Source organism: Xenopus laevis, chromosome 1S (assembly GCF_017654675.1).
Source record: "Xenopus laevis strain J_2021 chromosome 1S, Xenopus_laevis_v10.1, whole genome shotgun sequence".
In the NCBI taxonomy this organism is placed as follows: domain Eukaryota; kingdom Metazoa; phylum Chordata; class Amphibia; order Anura; family Pipidae; genus Xenopus; species Xenopus laevis.
Window position 1 is genome coordinate 112,458,253 of NC_054372.1, and position 16,695 is coordinate 112,474,947.

Genomic DNA, 16,695 nt, shown 5'->3' on the forward strand with positions numbered 1-16,695 from the left:
CCCTAGGCTTATACTCGAGTCAATACGTTTTCCCAGTTTTTGGAGGTAAAATTATTTACCTCGGCTTATACTCGGGTTGGCTTATACTCGAGTACATATGGTAACAATTGAATTCTTAAGGTACACATTTTTATCAGAAACAGGTGCTGACCATTTTTTTCAAATGCTGCAAGATCTTTGCAGCATTTGATTCAAATACATAGCAATTTGTTTACCAATTTGTTTCTTATTTCAGACAGTGGGCCATATTAAATTCAGAGAGAAAAAGTTATCTCATGGTTTATCACGTGAAAATGCATGGACAAGATTCAATTTGAGGATAAGTCAATGGGAGCTGGGCTGATCTTATTGGACTGTTTTTAATTCATATCTTAATATATTTCATGACATTCATCGTTTTAGAAAAAATTAGTTTAGTCATGGTTTCAAAAACCACTAGAATGAGAATGTTGAAAAATAAGACTCAAAGTGAAAAAACTGCCACTGCAATAGGAGAAAAGTTTTTTCTCTTCAAATTGAATCTCGTCCTCAGCAATTCAAAGCTGAAAAAGGAGAAAAGGCACAGGTTAGTCAATAGATAACTGATAAGCTTTGTAATATACAATAGGATTTTTTAAAACTTATCTGTGATCTATTGTGTATCCTATGCTTGAATGGCACTCCCATGGCTACACAGCAGCTTATTTATATTAAGTTGGTAAACTCTAATAGTGCCTGCGAAGCAAAACACACTAGTTTTACCAGTGCAGGGAAACATTACATTCTGCTGTAATTCTTTTAAAACACTTTAATTTTGTTGGTGTTACTGTTCCTTTAAACATTAAATAGGCCATATATGCCTACAATAAGCATAGTTATATCTTGGTTGGGATCATGTACAAGGTTCTGTTTTATTATTAGAGAGAAAAAGGAAATCATTTAAAAATGTTGCCTTATTTGATTGGAGTCTATGGGGGATGACCCTGTAATTCAGAGCTTTCCGAATAACAGGTTTCTGGATAACAGATCCTATACCTGTACAAGGCACTTGAATATTGTTACAAAGAAACAGATTAATATTAATGGAGACAAGAGTCTGCAAAGTAGAATCCATGGGGCTGGCACATGATTGTGAGAACTGAATTCTATAATCTCCAGCAATGGAACAATACAATGTGGGGAATAACTGCTTAAATGTATATGATCCATTGTCTTTGAGAATGTTTAGGGAAGAAAACATTGGGTTTTTTGGATAACGTACCTTCCATAATATGGAGCAACATCAATTGTTTAAAAAACCTTTTTAACATAAAAAATAATTGTTTTGCAATCAACATGTACTTTTATTTTCATGCAAAAATTAAGAAATATATGTTGCTGTATGATAATTTATGCATAAAAGGACTCTGGGAAAAGGCTTTGCTGGATTTCACAGTAATGGCGAGCACATTTTTTTGCCAGACATGGACTTGCAAAAAAATTTGCCGCAACAAAAAATTCGCCAAGACAAAAATTTCCCAATGACTTTGATGCATTTAGAGTGAGAATAAAAGTTGCCCACATAAAAAATTGTTGCATTTAAAAAAGAGTCGCCTCCTTACTTCAATGCGCTTCATAAATTTTTTGCCGTTTTGCGTTTTTTTTTTTTAGCAGTTTCATAAATTTTTCAGTAAAGTAAAACGGGCACAGATTCATTCATCACTATTTCAGAGCTTTGTGAATAACAGGTTTCCAGATAATGGACCCAATTCTTACAATTTTCTGCTCCAAATGCATAAATCACAAAAAAATTGTGATTTTTTATTTATATCACAAATAATTCTGAGTCAGAATCTGAAAATCCAGCATCTCAGACCTGTCAAGGTTGCATATAAGTCAATGGGAGATTTGTTGATGTGTGCTGGGTTTCATGTAATACCCCAAAGTTTTCGGGAAAAAAGTTTTCATTGAAACATTCGAAAAAATCATGAAAATCGTATGAAAATTCCCAAAAGATTTGGAAAATCTGAAAAATTTAATAATAAAGCACAAAAACACGAGCGGATTTGGATTCGATTGTTTGTAGCAGAAAATATTGAGATAAATTTTGAGAGCTGAACTGAAACATTTATGGAAGAATTAGAAAGATAATTGTATTTTTATCCATAGATAAATCTGGGCTAAATCTGGGGAAGAACTAACTAGGGATGGGATAAGAAAAGTTGAAAGGAGTTCCTTTTCCTTTTTGCATCACAGTAGTCACAGAAGCACCAGGAGTAACATCCTGCCCCCTCCCCTATTATTAAAAGGTGCTTGGGTTAGTTTCAGAAGTGTGGAAGTGGCGGGGGGGTGCATGCTAGGTGGCAAAGGGCTCATATTCAGTACCTCATTAGTTATTGGTCTGAGGAGGTAGCATTGAGGAGTGAGACTTACTGGCTCTCGCTTGCCCATTGGAGAGTGACTGGGTCTGGTGGCTGGCATGGAGGGTGTCCCAGTTCAGTTCAAATTGGCAAGCATTTCCCAGTTACTACTATGATTCTATCAGTGTTAGCTAAAAGTTTTAAAGTTCAATGTTATTTGCATAAATAAAGCTGTGGCCTTTTATATCATGGATTTTTATTAGGGTTGGAGGGTGGAAGAGGTAAGAGAGAGATGTGGTGTCATGGGATGACCGGGGTGTTGGCACTGCCTTGGTCAAACAGGATGGTCCCCTCTACAATGCCAGTCTTAATTGTCAGTAGCTTCTATTCCTGCCATATTACATAAAGAGGACATGCCACAGAATAGGTAAAGGACATATTAACAGATAAAGCATGGGGGGTTACAAATAGAAAGGTAAGGCACAGTAGCAGAATTGAATAGGAGAAAAATGGGAAAGAAAATAAGGACCACATTTCTGTTCTATAATATTTCATAGTAATGCTTAAAAAATGTAGTATTAACATGAGAAACCAATAAGATGTTTTTAAAGAAAGTGATAGTACAGGTATAGGATCCCTTATCCGGAAACCCGATATCCAGAATGCTCCGAATTACGGAATGGCTGTCTCCCATAGACTCCATTTTATCCAAATAATCCAAATTTTTAAAAATGTTTTCCTTTTTCTCTGTAATAATAAAACAGTAGCTTGTACTTAATCGCAACTAAGATATAATTAATCCTTATTGGAAGCAAAACCAGCCTATTGGGTTTATTTAAAGTTTAAATTAATTTCTAGTAGACTTAATGCATGAAGACCCAAATTACGAAAAGATCCGTTATCCGGAAAACCCAAGGTCCCGAGCATTCTGGATAACAGGTCCCATACCTGTAGTTGATAGTGAGACAGAAAGAAAGCATATATTTTGAGATAATTAAAGATGTTGCTTAGATGTGGGAATTACATCTTAGTTTGCCTAAAGTTTTCAGAAATGCAAAAATATTATAAGCTGATTGAAATGTGAATATGGTTTGTACATTATTTTAATAATAAGTTGGCAAATTAAGTACGTTAAACTTCACTATTCTACAACTACTGCAGGAAGTTATGAATGTAACAGTTTAGCCACATCAAGGTAGCAGCCTCAGCAGTTATGGGCTAAGGTTACTGAAGCTAATTACAAGTTTTTCTACACAAAATAATTATGCTGACAAGTAATGTTAGCTAGAATTAATAAATAGGGGAAATTTGTTAAAATGATGAATGGCATTCTGGGCAATTCATTATTTTATATATTCAATGCATAAAAACTGCCTAATAAAACATTAAAAAATGCAATATTTGAATATCTGCCTTATTTCTTGCATGCTGTTTTTAAAATTCTTTTTAAATGTAATACTTGTCAGAATGTATTAATTCAATATTATACTAAGTAGTAAAAGTTGAAGACTTCACACCTAAAATAATATATCCAAAGCTAGAAGATGAAGATAGATGGTTACATTTCATGCTGTATCTAAACAGAAAGCCAAATACATTAGCCATAGTCAAATAACTAAAGTTTAGGAAAAATAAACTTTTTTTAATATCTTGAATAAACAAATTTGCTTTTTTTCTGGGAAAAAGATATGTAGCTCTTGATGTCTATGTTGGAGAAATAGGAGTAAGAGGAACTTTTTCTAATGCTAGAACATTTTTTAGGCTTTTAATAAAGACATAATCGTATGTGAATTGGGCGTATTTATAAATCACCCCCAGATTATGAAGGGCCCTTGCCTACCATGATTCCTATTCTCTGCTTCCATCCCCACACCATTGGTTGGATCTACCTTACAAATCTAACCTTACTCCATGTATATGGAGTATATGACTCCATATGGGTAAATGCATATCATTATATTTGTTTGAAATTTAAATTTCTTCGCAATCCTGCTCTTAGTATAAACTCCAGGGTGCATAATTGTTAATTAAGTATTGACCTGTACAGGCTTCTCACTATACTTTGCCTCTGGCATTGCTTATTTCTACTTTCTTGACCACTGCCTAATCCAAATATTATTTTCTTTTCTACATACATATGTCTGTATATATCCACAGTTTAGTCTCTACACTTGAAGTACATTCACATAAAGAACCCATTAAATGCTCAAAAAGAAGGAAAGGAAAGAGGCACAAACACCCCAAAAAAACGAATAAAAGAATGGTTAATGGTCACAGATGATGCCAGATGCACAATGATTATATTCATTAAAAAATAATAACTCCTCCTGAACACTTTAGAAACCCTTCAAAAAAAATCTACATTTTCAAAATTCTAATTATCCTTATTCAGGGGACAGACTTATCAAGGTCTAGTTTTTCACCTGATTAGTTGAAATGATAAATGGTGTTTTTTCCTTCTGGGGTTGCTGCCAGGGCAAGGAATTTTTTCTCTCATTGAAGCTCAGATTCTCGTATGCACAATCTACACCTGACTCTACCAGACTGCAGTGAGCTCAGACAAGCTACCCTTACATTACACTGCCTAACCTCTCTGATAACTTATCTTAGCTCCTCTCTGAGGTGGTAGACCTCAGGCTCTTCAAAGTCATACCCTTAATGTTTTCATTAGCCAAAAAGGGAAACAATACCCTGCTCTCTCCTTTATATAACCTCTAGCTAGGGCTACGTTTTACCAAAAAGTGCCACCTGGTGACTAATTGGAAATAACACTTGGCATTATTTATCGTACTACCTACACTTCCCCCAGGTTAAACATGCAGTGTTCTTGTTGTAACCCAATTAACCAAACACATTCACACCTAAACCTTGCAATACACAGGTGGACTTATTTTCACATTCATGGATACTAAAATGTGTCTATTGTGACAAGCTGGCTGCTTGTACATGCAATTTTTTGGGGAAATTAACAATGGTAGGCAGGTAAGTAGAAGATCAGGAGCATACACACCGGGTCTCCAGACAAAAACACAGGTTTATTTAGCCAACTCTTTCCAACTTAAAGCTTTCAGGAACACAGTTCAATTTCAACAAACATTCAAGACTTTTCCCCACACTGAGGTTCTCACCATACAGGGTGGTCCAAGGATACAAATTCACCAGCCTCTGGCCTGGCTCACCTTCTGGCTTTCCTCAATCACTTTTGACTCCTTGTATGCTAAGGCTTAAAGTACATTTTGCACAAAAGACTATACAAGATACAGATTATGGGACTCAATGGTCTATACAGGGCTTTGATACAAAGACATTGGGGCTTAAAATGAAAAGTAGATTTATTCCACCTATATCTTACTCTGCTGTGGAAACCTATATACAAAAAGTAAAGTCTGTAGAGAATCATATGTTAAAGTATTATTGAGACATGGTGGCTACAACCTGAACAAATTGGAAACAGATACTTTACTACAGGTAGCCTCTATGTCCAACATAACAATCAAACCCTTTGATAAGGGAGGAGCGATTGTTGTGTTGGACACAGATAAATATATATCGGAGATTAATAGACAGTTATCTGATACATCAGTATACATTGAACTTAAGGGGGACCCTACTAATTCTTTTAAAAGGGAATTGGATAATCTGTTACACTATGCTGTTCAATCAAAGGTTATCATGGAATCATCTAAGACATATATGACTGTAGAATTTCTATAGTCCCCCTTATATATGTCTTACCAAAGATACACAAGGATCCTATTAACTAGCCAGGGAGAACGATTGTGGTGGGAATAGGATCCTTGATTAGTAATGTGGCAGAAACATTGGACAAGATATTTGGCCCTTTGATACAGATGACAAAATCATTTGTAAAATATACCAATGATTTTTTTGGATAAGTTATCCCAGATATCATTGATGGAGGGTGTTGTTTGGCTGGCCACATTTGATGTGGCCAGCCTGTACACATTGATTCCTCACTCAGGTGGTTTGAAAGCAGCAAAGATTAGGTGGTTTATATTGTGACACTGAGATTGAATTTTTCATGGAGATGTTGAGATTCATATTACATAGAAACTATTTTCAATTTCGGGACAAGTATTACTTGCAGATATGGGGGACGGCCATGGGCTCCAAAGTTGCCCCGGCATATGCCAAATCATTCATGAGTTGGTTTGAATGGGAGCACGTTTATCAAAATGTACTCTTCACTGGACATTGTGTTGCCTGGTAGAGGTACATTGATGATGTGTTTCTCCTGTGGCGGGGTGACCTGGAGTCCTTGACCGCCTTCCATGATGCAATTAATGGAGCCCATAATGATATAAAATTCATGATGACAGGGAATCTCCAAGCAGTTACACGTGTACTAGTTACACGTACACAAGCGGGTTTTGAAACTTGGATTTATACTAAACCCACAGATCGCAATCAATTGCTTTCATTTGACAGCTTTCACCCTCCTTAAGTCAAGAGGTCAATTCCAATCAGTCAATTTACACGAGTAAGTAGAATTACAACTAATCCGATAACCCCTGAACAAGATTTGGAATTTATGAGTAAGAAATCACAAGAAAGGGGGTAACTAAGTGCAATGATCCAGAAAAATAAACAGATGGTGAGTGATGGGACTCTGATTAGACAGTCAAAATATCATAATGACAAAAGAAAAAGACTGGCGTTTGTTTCACAGTATAGTTCAGCAAGTTCTACATTTGAATCCATATTGGATAAACATTGGCTAAGATAAGCATATCCTTCTGTTTTGGAGTTCCAACCAAGTCCCATGATGTCATACCGCAGAGCTGTAACAATTGGTAGTAGATTAGTACATGCAGAGACCCACATACCCCCCAGAAAGGTTGCCTTCTGGCGTCCTAGGAAAGAGAGTATGTATAAATGCAAAGGATGTGCACAAAGTCGATATGTACTTGTAGGTTCTGAATTTGATCATCCACATACAAACAAGAAGTTTAAGATCAAAGGTTACAATACATGTGAAACAAATTTTGCAGTATATATGTTAACTTGTCCTTGCAATTTGGTCTATGTTGGGGAAACCACTCAAAAGGTGAGAGATAGGTTTTCCCAACATAGATCAACTATAAACACTGGTAATAGATCTCTTCTAGTGTCTATGCACTGTTTGGATCATGGTCATTCATCAGATGACTTGAAGTTTAGCGTTATTCAGTATATTCCACCACTTAAAAGAGAGGAGGCGATCGGATTTTAGAGTTAAAAAGGGCTGAAGTGAAGTGGATAGATAGGCTAGGCACTTTAACTCCGCAGGGATTAAATCGAGACTTTGATCTTCATTTATTCTTGGGATTGTTATGTCGTAATTGTAGTTCATACAAAGTTCTGTACATGTATATTATCTGTAGTGAAAGACGTTTTGATTAGTGATGGGCGAATTTGCGGCGTTTCGTTTTTGACGCCGGCGCCCGTTTTTGAATTTATTCGCTGGCGGCGAATTGCGCAAATTCACCGCGAATAAATTCGCCCATCACTAGTTTTAATGTATATGATTCATGAAGTATATTCGTAGTTATGGATATGTGATAGCAACTAGGGTGGAGGGATGTGTCTGCTTACGTACAGATCCGTCTCAGATCAACTAAACATGATACTTTTTCATTAGATATTGACCTGCAACGGTTTTTTAGACATTTACGCTTAAAGGTTCAGTTCATGGACAAGGACATTAGAGGGACACAGACTTACACTGGAGCATTAACTCCACAGCAATTTGATTTGCATAAAAAGAGTAAATATCTTCCTCCTGCTTCGTCCCATCAAGTGGAGACCGTGATATCCCTTATGTCTAGAGACATAAATAGATTTATACAAGATCCTAAGGGGTTGAGGAATATGCGTTATCACAATAATTTAACTAAAACTGAACTGGACTCCCTTAAGGCATTGATGGGGGATAAGGATGTGATATATAAACCTGCGGATAAGGGGGGAGCATTGTTCATTCTTGATAAAGTGTATTATGTACAGGAGATAGTAAGTCAATTGAGCAATGCACACACCTATGTACAACTCAGTAAAGACCCCACAGATGAAATCGCAGGGTTAATATCCAAGGTATTATCTCGATATCAGGGACAGGGTGTAGTTACTGATGGTTTAAAAAACCTATAGTGGCTGGTGTTAACTCAATCTTATCTCCGTTATCAATCTTCTTGGATAAGGTTTTAGCGCCTTTTGTTACATCAGGCGAATCATATGTTAAGGATACCTCTCATTTTTTACACCTGATCTGTGACATTGATCTGGGAGAAGGGACGGTGTTACTGGCAGCATTCAATGTAAACAGCTTGTATACTTCAATACCACATGATTTAGGTTCAGTGGCAGTGCGGTTAACCCTAGAGGGTTCACATTATAATACGACACAGATTGATTTTTTCATGGAAATATTGGCTTTGGTTTTGCATAAAAATAATTTTTTGTTCCAGGACACATTCTTCCTCCAGGTACAGGGGACAGCCATGGGGTCCAACGTCGCCCCTACCTACGCCAACATATTTATGAATCACTTTGAACACAATTTCGTATATAACAACGAACTATACAAGAGAAATTGCTTAAAATGGTGGCGCAACATCGACGATTTGTAGGTGTTATGGAGGGGTGACGTTGGATCTCTTATGGAGTTTAAATTACATATAGATACATGTGTTCCCACTATCGGGTTTACACTCACTTACAGTGAAGAAATGGTGACATTCCTAGACACCAGCGTGTATTGTAAGGGAAGACGCCTGTTTACAGACTTATATGTCAAATCCACTGACCATAATAATCTATTATGTTTTGACAGTGCACATCCGAGGGCTAACATTTCCTCTCTCCCCAGATCACAAAAGTTAAACGCATAGTCACAGAGGAGGAACAGCTCGTTACACGGTTGGATGAGATGACCATGAAGTTCACACAGAGAGGGTACCCTAGACAGATACTTGACCAAGAGGTAGCAAGAGTCATAGAATTGGATCGTGACTCCACTATACAGGAAAGGACACGTGATATGTCCAAAATGACTCGTATACCGTTTGTTCATACTTATCACCCATGTACTCGCAAAATTAATTTTTATCATATATAAACATTGGCCATTATTACGCAAGGCCTATCCTACTATTCCAGAATTTCAGGGGCAACCATTACTATCCTACAAGCGTACGAGGAATCTTAGAGATAGATTAGTTAAGACAGATCTAGGTAACCAGAAGGTTCAAACACAGAGGGTTTTAGCACCCTTAAGGAATGACATGTTTCCATGTGGGAGATGCAATCAATGTTCCAGTGTGATTCGCACTAATGTGTTTACTCATCCACAGACAGGGAGGAAGTTTGAGTTGCGGGGTCATTTTACGTGTGACACTGAGCACGTGGTGTACATGCTTAAATGCCGGTGCGGGCTTGATCGCATCAGCCAACACAAATCCACGATTAGGAAGGAGGTACTTAAATTACCTGTTCCAGCTCATTTTCACTCAGCGCGGCATTCCGTAGCAACCCTCAGATTTCTTATTTTGGAAGCTATTGCCCCCCCCCCACTTTATTGCTTGATAAAGAAGCGGGAGCTTCGAAACATTGCATATTCTTGCTTGATAAAAAAATTTCTTTCAATTACAAGGCAAGTTGTCTGGACTTTTATGTTTATTATAAGTTGTGTCCTTAATTGGACTAAGTCACGGACTGGTTACACACTCCACTCCATTTTGTTTCGATTTAAAAAATACTTAAGACCTGTGAGTGCGGTTTCTATCCGATGGCAAGTTATTTCTATTTTCGAGAGTGCCAACTTTTGGATGGATTATATATATATATATATATATATATATATATATATATATATATATATATATATATATATATATATATATATATATATATATATATATATATATATATATTTGCACATCACCACTACAACTCTGTGCTCGCATCAGACCTATTATCCAGTGTGATTCTTACTCTTCTACTTCAGTGTTCAAGTCTTCAAGTAATTTTCATCTGGGTACCATGATAACATTTATGTTTTTATTTTTATATACTAACAGTTATTTGTATTGCTTTGATGGACAATGCTGTTAGAGATTGTTGAAGATATATTAGAACAAGCCTATTGATTTTTTCTAGATGTGGCCATATCTCCAGTAGAATGTTGGAAGAACAAAATCAAACTGGTGCTAAATTACCCAGAAAGCTGACTTTCAACAATGTAAAAGCTAGAGAAAATAGAACTATATATAAGATAAAAGTTCAATTTATATTGATCAGATATATTTACGATTGCTAGTTTTTATATAAATATTGTGTTTATATAGGTGACAAAAAGTAAAAGAGTGAGCAGTATAATCATGTTGATAAATATTGCTATTTCAACATCTTGTTGATGTTACTGCTGGAATTATAGCATTTTGAAATCTTTGAACTCACACTCTGATCAGTAATTCAGTAAATGGACTTTAAAAGAATTTGCCAATTACATTCAGACATTTTCAAAAAAAAAATGTTCAGGATTTTGAAAACACTGGCATTTTATAGACAAATATAAGAGTCCTCTGCACTCAACCCATTATCAATATATTTAAGACAGAGACATTTTGTGCATACTTCTCCCGAAAAATGCCTTACTGGCATGTTATGTTTACATATACAGGTATAATAAAAGTATTACACAATTATTAGTACTGTTACTTCTAACTGTACTGGCTTGTCCAGTTATAGGAGATCTGTAACTCAATAAGGCAACATACTGCTAGTGATGGGCGAATTTATTGGGCGAATGCATTTACAAAACCGCCATCCATTTTTTTAGCTGGCGTCAAAAACAAGACGCCAGCGCTGTTTCGAAAATTTTTCGTCGTTTCGCGAATTTTGCGGGCGAAGCGAAATGTTTTAAGGGTTTACTCTGTTGGAGGGACACTTGAGCTTTGGACACCCCATTAAAAAAGGGGAAAAGTTAGCAAATTAGCACTACATTATTAGGGGCAGATTTATCAAAGGTCAAAGTGAATTTTAGAATTAAAAAACTTTGAATTTCAAAGTAATTTTTGGGTACTTTGACCATCGAATAGGCCAAAATCGACTTTGACTTTGAAGTGAAAATACTTCACAAATTCGACCATTCGAAAATTGAAGTACTGTCTCTTAAAAAACTTCGGCTTCGACACTTCGCCACCTTAAACCTGCCAAATTGCTATATTAGCCGATGGGGACCTCCTAGAACCTATAGCCAGTATTTGGCTAAGTTTTGAGAAGTCGGAGGATTTTTTTGTTAAATCGTACGATTCAAAGTATGATTGTACGAACTTAAAAATCCTCCGACGTTTTTTTCACTTAGAAATTCGATTCTTGATAAATCTGCCCCTTAATGTCAACATAGTAGTGCTCCATAAAATACAAAATGTCAAAGCAAATAAGTAAAAATACAAGTAACTGATGCAACAGTCTTGTAAATATCGAGTTTTAAAAGAATGACAATACAAGATATATTGCCCTCCATTGGTAAAACTGGTGTGTTTGCTATAGAAACACAACTACAGTTTATATAAACAATCTGCTGTGCAGCCATTGGGACAGCCATTTAAGCACAGGATACACAGCAAATACATTCTCATATTGTACACTACAGAGCTTATCTGTTATCTGCTGTGTATCCTGTGCTTTTTTTCCTTTTTCAGCTTTGAATGGCTGTCCAAGTGGCTACACATTAGATTATTTATATGAACTATAGAATAGTGTCTGAAGCAAACACACCAATTGTACCAGTGCAGGACAAAAGCACATTATATTTTAAATACTTTAAAACACTTTACATTTTTGGTGTTACTGTTCCTTTAAGCACAGCTGTGGTGGCAGCTAAGAGGAAACTGTTGTAATAGGATTTTTGAGCTGTGGCTTTAAGCCTTTAATCTATAAAAGTGGAAAAGTAATGGTCACTGCATCACAGTAAAATACAGTGGTCCATCTTTCTAGCTGATACCTATATTATATATATTATACCTATATATATATAATTGCCATAAACATCTCTTTTATTCTTTATGTTTATTGTTTATTTTGACCAGCCTCTCACTAAAATTAGTTTGGGCAAAATAATTCACAACCAGTAGTAGTCATCATGTTTGTTTATGGAAAATGTAGAACTCAAAATGTATCATTATCATCATCATTTATTTATGCAGTGCCAGAAAGTTAGGCAGATGATGGCAATGGTCCTTCAGTTATAGAGATAACAGATGCACTTTGTTACCTTCTAAATAATTCCAGGGCAAAGGCAGACTTGGAAATAAAGGCTCCAGGATAGGACATTTTTTCACAGAAGAGGCACACCAGTCTAGGGTGAAAGATTATCATTTTGGCTCCCAGTGGTTTCATCTTTTCTTGTCATTGCATTTATAAATACTGATATAAAGAAATTTAAATAATTGTATCCATGTGGCCACTTTTTCATTCTGTATATGATTTGTGTGCCATATGCACTCTGTGGGGCAAATTCACTAAGATTCGTAGTTGCGCCAGGCGCAACTTCGCCGCACTTGCCACACTTCGCCAGGCGTAGTTTCGCCAGCGCTCCGCAAATTGACTAAAATCTGAAGTTGCGCACAGGGGTAGCGTAAGGTTGCGAAGTTGCGATAGCGTTGATTCACTAAGCGAAGCGAAGTTACGCTAGCGATGGTTAATTTGCATACGGCGCCAAATTCACATTTCAGTGGAGGAATACGTAGAATCACTACAAATGCCTGGGAAACCTTCAAAACATCAAATAAATTTTTTTTTTGCCCTACACATGTGCCCACTGTATAGTTAAGTTGCCATGAGTTAGGAAATGTAGGGGGGAAGGAGGGGAGCCCCAAAAATTGTTTCGATCTTTTTCAGCCTATCACCCATGATATAGAAAAAACGCCAGCATTTTTTGGGACTTAGAAAAAATTTGAACTTTTTTTGAAGCAATCCCTATCTACTCTATTGCGCTTCGCCTGGTCTGAGGTGGCGAAGGAAGTCTAGCGTAAAAGGTAGCGTTCAGTACACTACGCACGTTAGTGAATTTGCGTAGTTACATCCGTAGCGAAAATTCACCTGGCGTAAGGGTGCGAAGTAACACTAGCGAATTTACGCCAGCGTTCGTTAGTGAATTTGCGAAGTAACGATAATGCCCAATGCTAGAGAATTGACGCTAGCATTCGGCGCTTCGGCGCTTAGTGAATTTGCCCCAAAATGTGTCAATATACAGGTATATTTTCCAGCATGCTTAAGTCCTGAGGTTTTCTGGATAAGGAGTATTTCCATAATTTTGGCTCATCATACATTAAATTCTACTAAAAATTTAAATAAACCCAATTGGCTTGTTTTGCCTCCAATGAGGATTAAGTATAGCTTAGTTGGGATCCAGTACAAGCTACTGTTTTATTATTACAGAGAAAAAGGAAATCATTTTGAGAAATCTGAATTAAAAATTTAAATAAACCCAATTGGCTTGTTTTGCCTCCAATGAGGATTAAGTATAGCTTAGTTGGGATCCAGTACAAGCCACTGTTTTATTATTACAGAGAAAAAGGAAATCATTTTGAAAAATCTGAATTATTTGCTCAAAAAGATCTCAATGGGAGATGGCCTTCCAATAATTCGGAGCGTTATGGATAATGGGGGTCCACATAACGGATCCCTTACATGTTTTATTAAAGGCTGCTCCAACGATAAGCTTTTCATAAAACATCTACAACAAAATGTAAGTGTTACAATTTTCTTCTCGGTTACATGGGCTAATTCAGGTTAACTATAATAAATGCACAGTGAATTATGGGAGCAGGTGCTGCTACATTTTCTTTTTTGTTGGAAGATCATTTCATAGATTAGTGATTATTGTTGATAAATAAACAGCAATTATATTTATAAAAAGTTGCAAAACATTGATAAATATGTTTTTATGTATTTATTGGTCTCTCTGTTGTGCACTGATACATTTTCTTCAGTGTATTTCTGACTAGGATGTATGTTACTGTTTACAGAAAGATCATCAAGCAAAATAAGGACATTCAGAAATCAGCCGGTATAGATGCATTTCTACGCTGATGTGTACAAACTAAATTACAGAAGCTTATTGTATTCATTTCCTATATTTATCAAGGGACTCCACTAATTTATTTGAACAGACCATCCAGATATGCAAAAAATCCCATTCTACATTAGAATCTAGTGAGGAGGAACTTGTTATTTCCTATGTTTTCCAAAGGACTAGAACTCATGCTGATGCTGTTGATTATACCAGTAATGTGTTTAAAGATGCATTCTTCATGTCCTCAGCTGTTAATGCCATGCCCAAGGGTAATCATTCTAGGTACATCTGGATCATCACACAATAAAACTCTTGGCAAATCAATTTCAGTTTTCAAGAAAGAAAATGCATTCATAGAGATACAGTACTGCTTACTATCCTTGTTTACAGATCTAAATTAAAAAGAAGGCATCCAAAGATATCTGATTCAGCTACCAGTTTCTAAATTGCTTTAGGCTAGTAACATCAGTATGCAGCTAAGCTTACTTTGCTTCAGAATCATCCACATTCACATGTTTTCTCAGTGGATGCATGGATGCAACTGTTCATATAAGGTCCCTCAAGCACGTCTGCATGGGACAGTCTAAGAATCTGTCAGCAGAGGTTAATAAAACAGTTCATAAAAATCTATTTGAGCTGCTGTCCACAAATCAGAGCATGTTTTTATTTCTGTATAGTAAAGCAAAGAAGCAGAATTTTAATTTGAAAGCTTGGTGGCAGTGTACATATTGTACATTACTGATGGCTGGCATGATTGGCACACAATGATCAATCATTGATTCTCTGGTGGATCAGGTCTATGCACCATCATGCAGAATGAATTCAAATTGCCAATACTGTTGCCTCAGGTCTTTCATAGTCTATAGGGGATTTGGGAATTTTAAAAGAAGGCATTTAAGTTTTACTTTGTTAATTTGACAAATGTAGAAATTACCCAACATGCAGTGTTTGCAATCTAAGCTTTAGAATAGGGCCCTCTGAACTTATTTTTACTCGGTAACCCTTGTATGCTTTAAAATTGTAAGACCCCTGTTTGTTATAAATTAATGCAAAGAACTGCCTAACTTGCTGAAGCTATCATTTTGACAAGGTCTATTTGCCCAGTGATTATATCAGCATAGTGCCAAGACTGTATTGGATATGAAAAGAGCAGCATTAAGCCCAGCAGGAAGGATACCCCACAGAAAAACCTAACCCCTTCACACAATCATATACTTGTATCCCTCTTGGAACCCCTTCCCCTATAGACACAGATAATGGCATCCAGATTTTGGGATAGAAAGAAAAAAATACATATTAAGACACAGATACTTTAACGTCAATGTATTAATTTACCAACCAAAATTTTTTCAACTTAAATCATAACAAAAAAGACTCTTTTCCAAGGAATGCTTGCCAATATCCACCACTATACACATTTGTAAGATACCTGGCATATCGGCCACCCAATCCCTAGGGGGTCAGCTAGGCAAATGAAACCAGGCAACCAACTGTTACCTGTTGGCTACATATCTGCTAACCATCCATGGCCATGGGCTCCAAGAGCATGCTTTCAACCACTTGCTGTGAAAAAATTGATGCCCAAGCATCTATATGGTCTACAATGTGTAGTTACCCAGAGCTGATACAGAGATGGGTGGGAGGGACGCTCAAGCAAATTACACCACTCCTCCCCTATTATGGCAGTACTCCTAAAGGTAAAATTTGAGTTTAGTTCTAAAGAGTTTGAGTCACAGGGGAAAGAGGCCCTTACTGACACAAGTGCATATAAGCACTGACTGCTGATGGACCACAAAATGCTGCATTCCACCTGAATTCAGTGCTTACATGCACAGGTGTGAGTACAGCTAATAAGGAAGAGTCAAATGTGTCTCTTCCTATGTGCATGTTAAAGCACTCATGTGTACTAGCCCTAAACAACAGTTCCAAAACTAGGAAGTATGTATTATATTAAAGAAACGGAATATCTCTTCTTTATTAAAAAAAAATTAACAGCTCTTCTGCTTTTTCCTTTGAAAGAGAATCCAGTTCCATAATAATAATAATAATAATGATAATAATAATAATAACAATAATAATTGAACTTGCAGTTTAACTTGCAGTGGAGCTGTTTAGTGTAGCCTTGTCAGCCAAAACAAGCAGTGAAATATAATGATGCAAATAACTACAATTGCCCAAAATGTCACTCTTTTGCTACTTGCAATAGCTACCCCCAGAACCCTCATTTTAATCATCATCATATGTATTAGCCTAGACTCCACTGCTTCTTCTCAAATTGTATAAATACTGTAATATTTT

At 36.5% G+C, this 16,695-nt stretch overlaps 1 protein-coding gene across 4 annotated transcripts in view; it reads right to left on the bottom strand.

The window, feature by feature from the left end:
• lingo2.S (leucine rich repeat and Ig domain containing 2 S homeolog) overlaps window positions 1-16,695 on the bottom strand; it is a 723,222-nt gene that overhangs the window by 289,043 nt on the left and 417,484 nt on the right. The window lies entirely within an intron of this gene.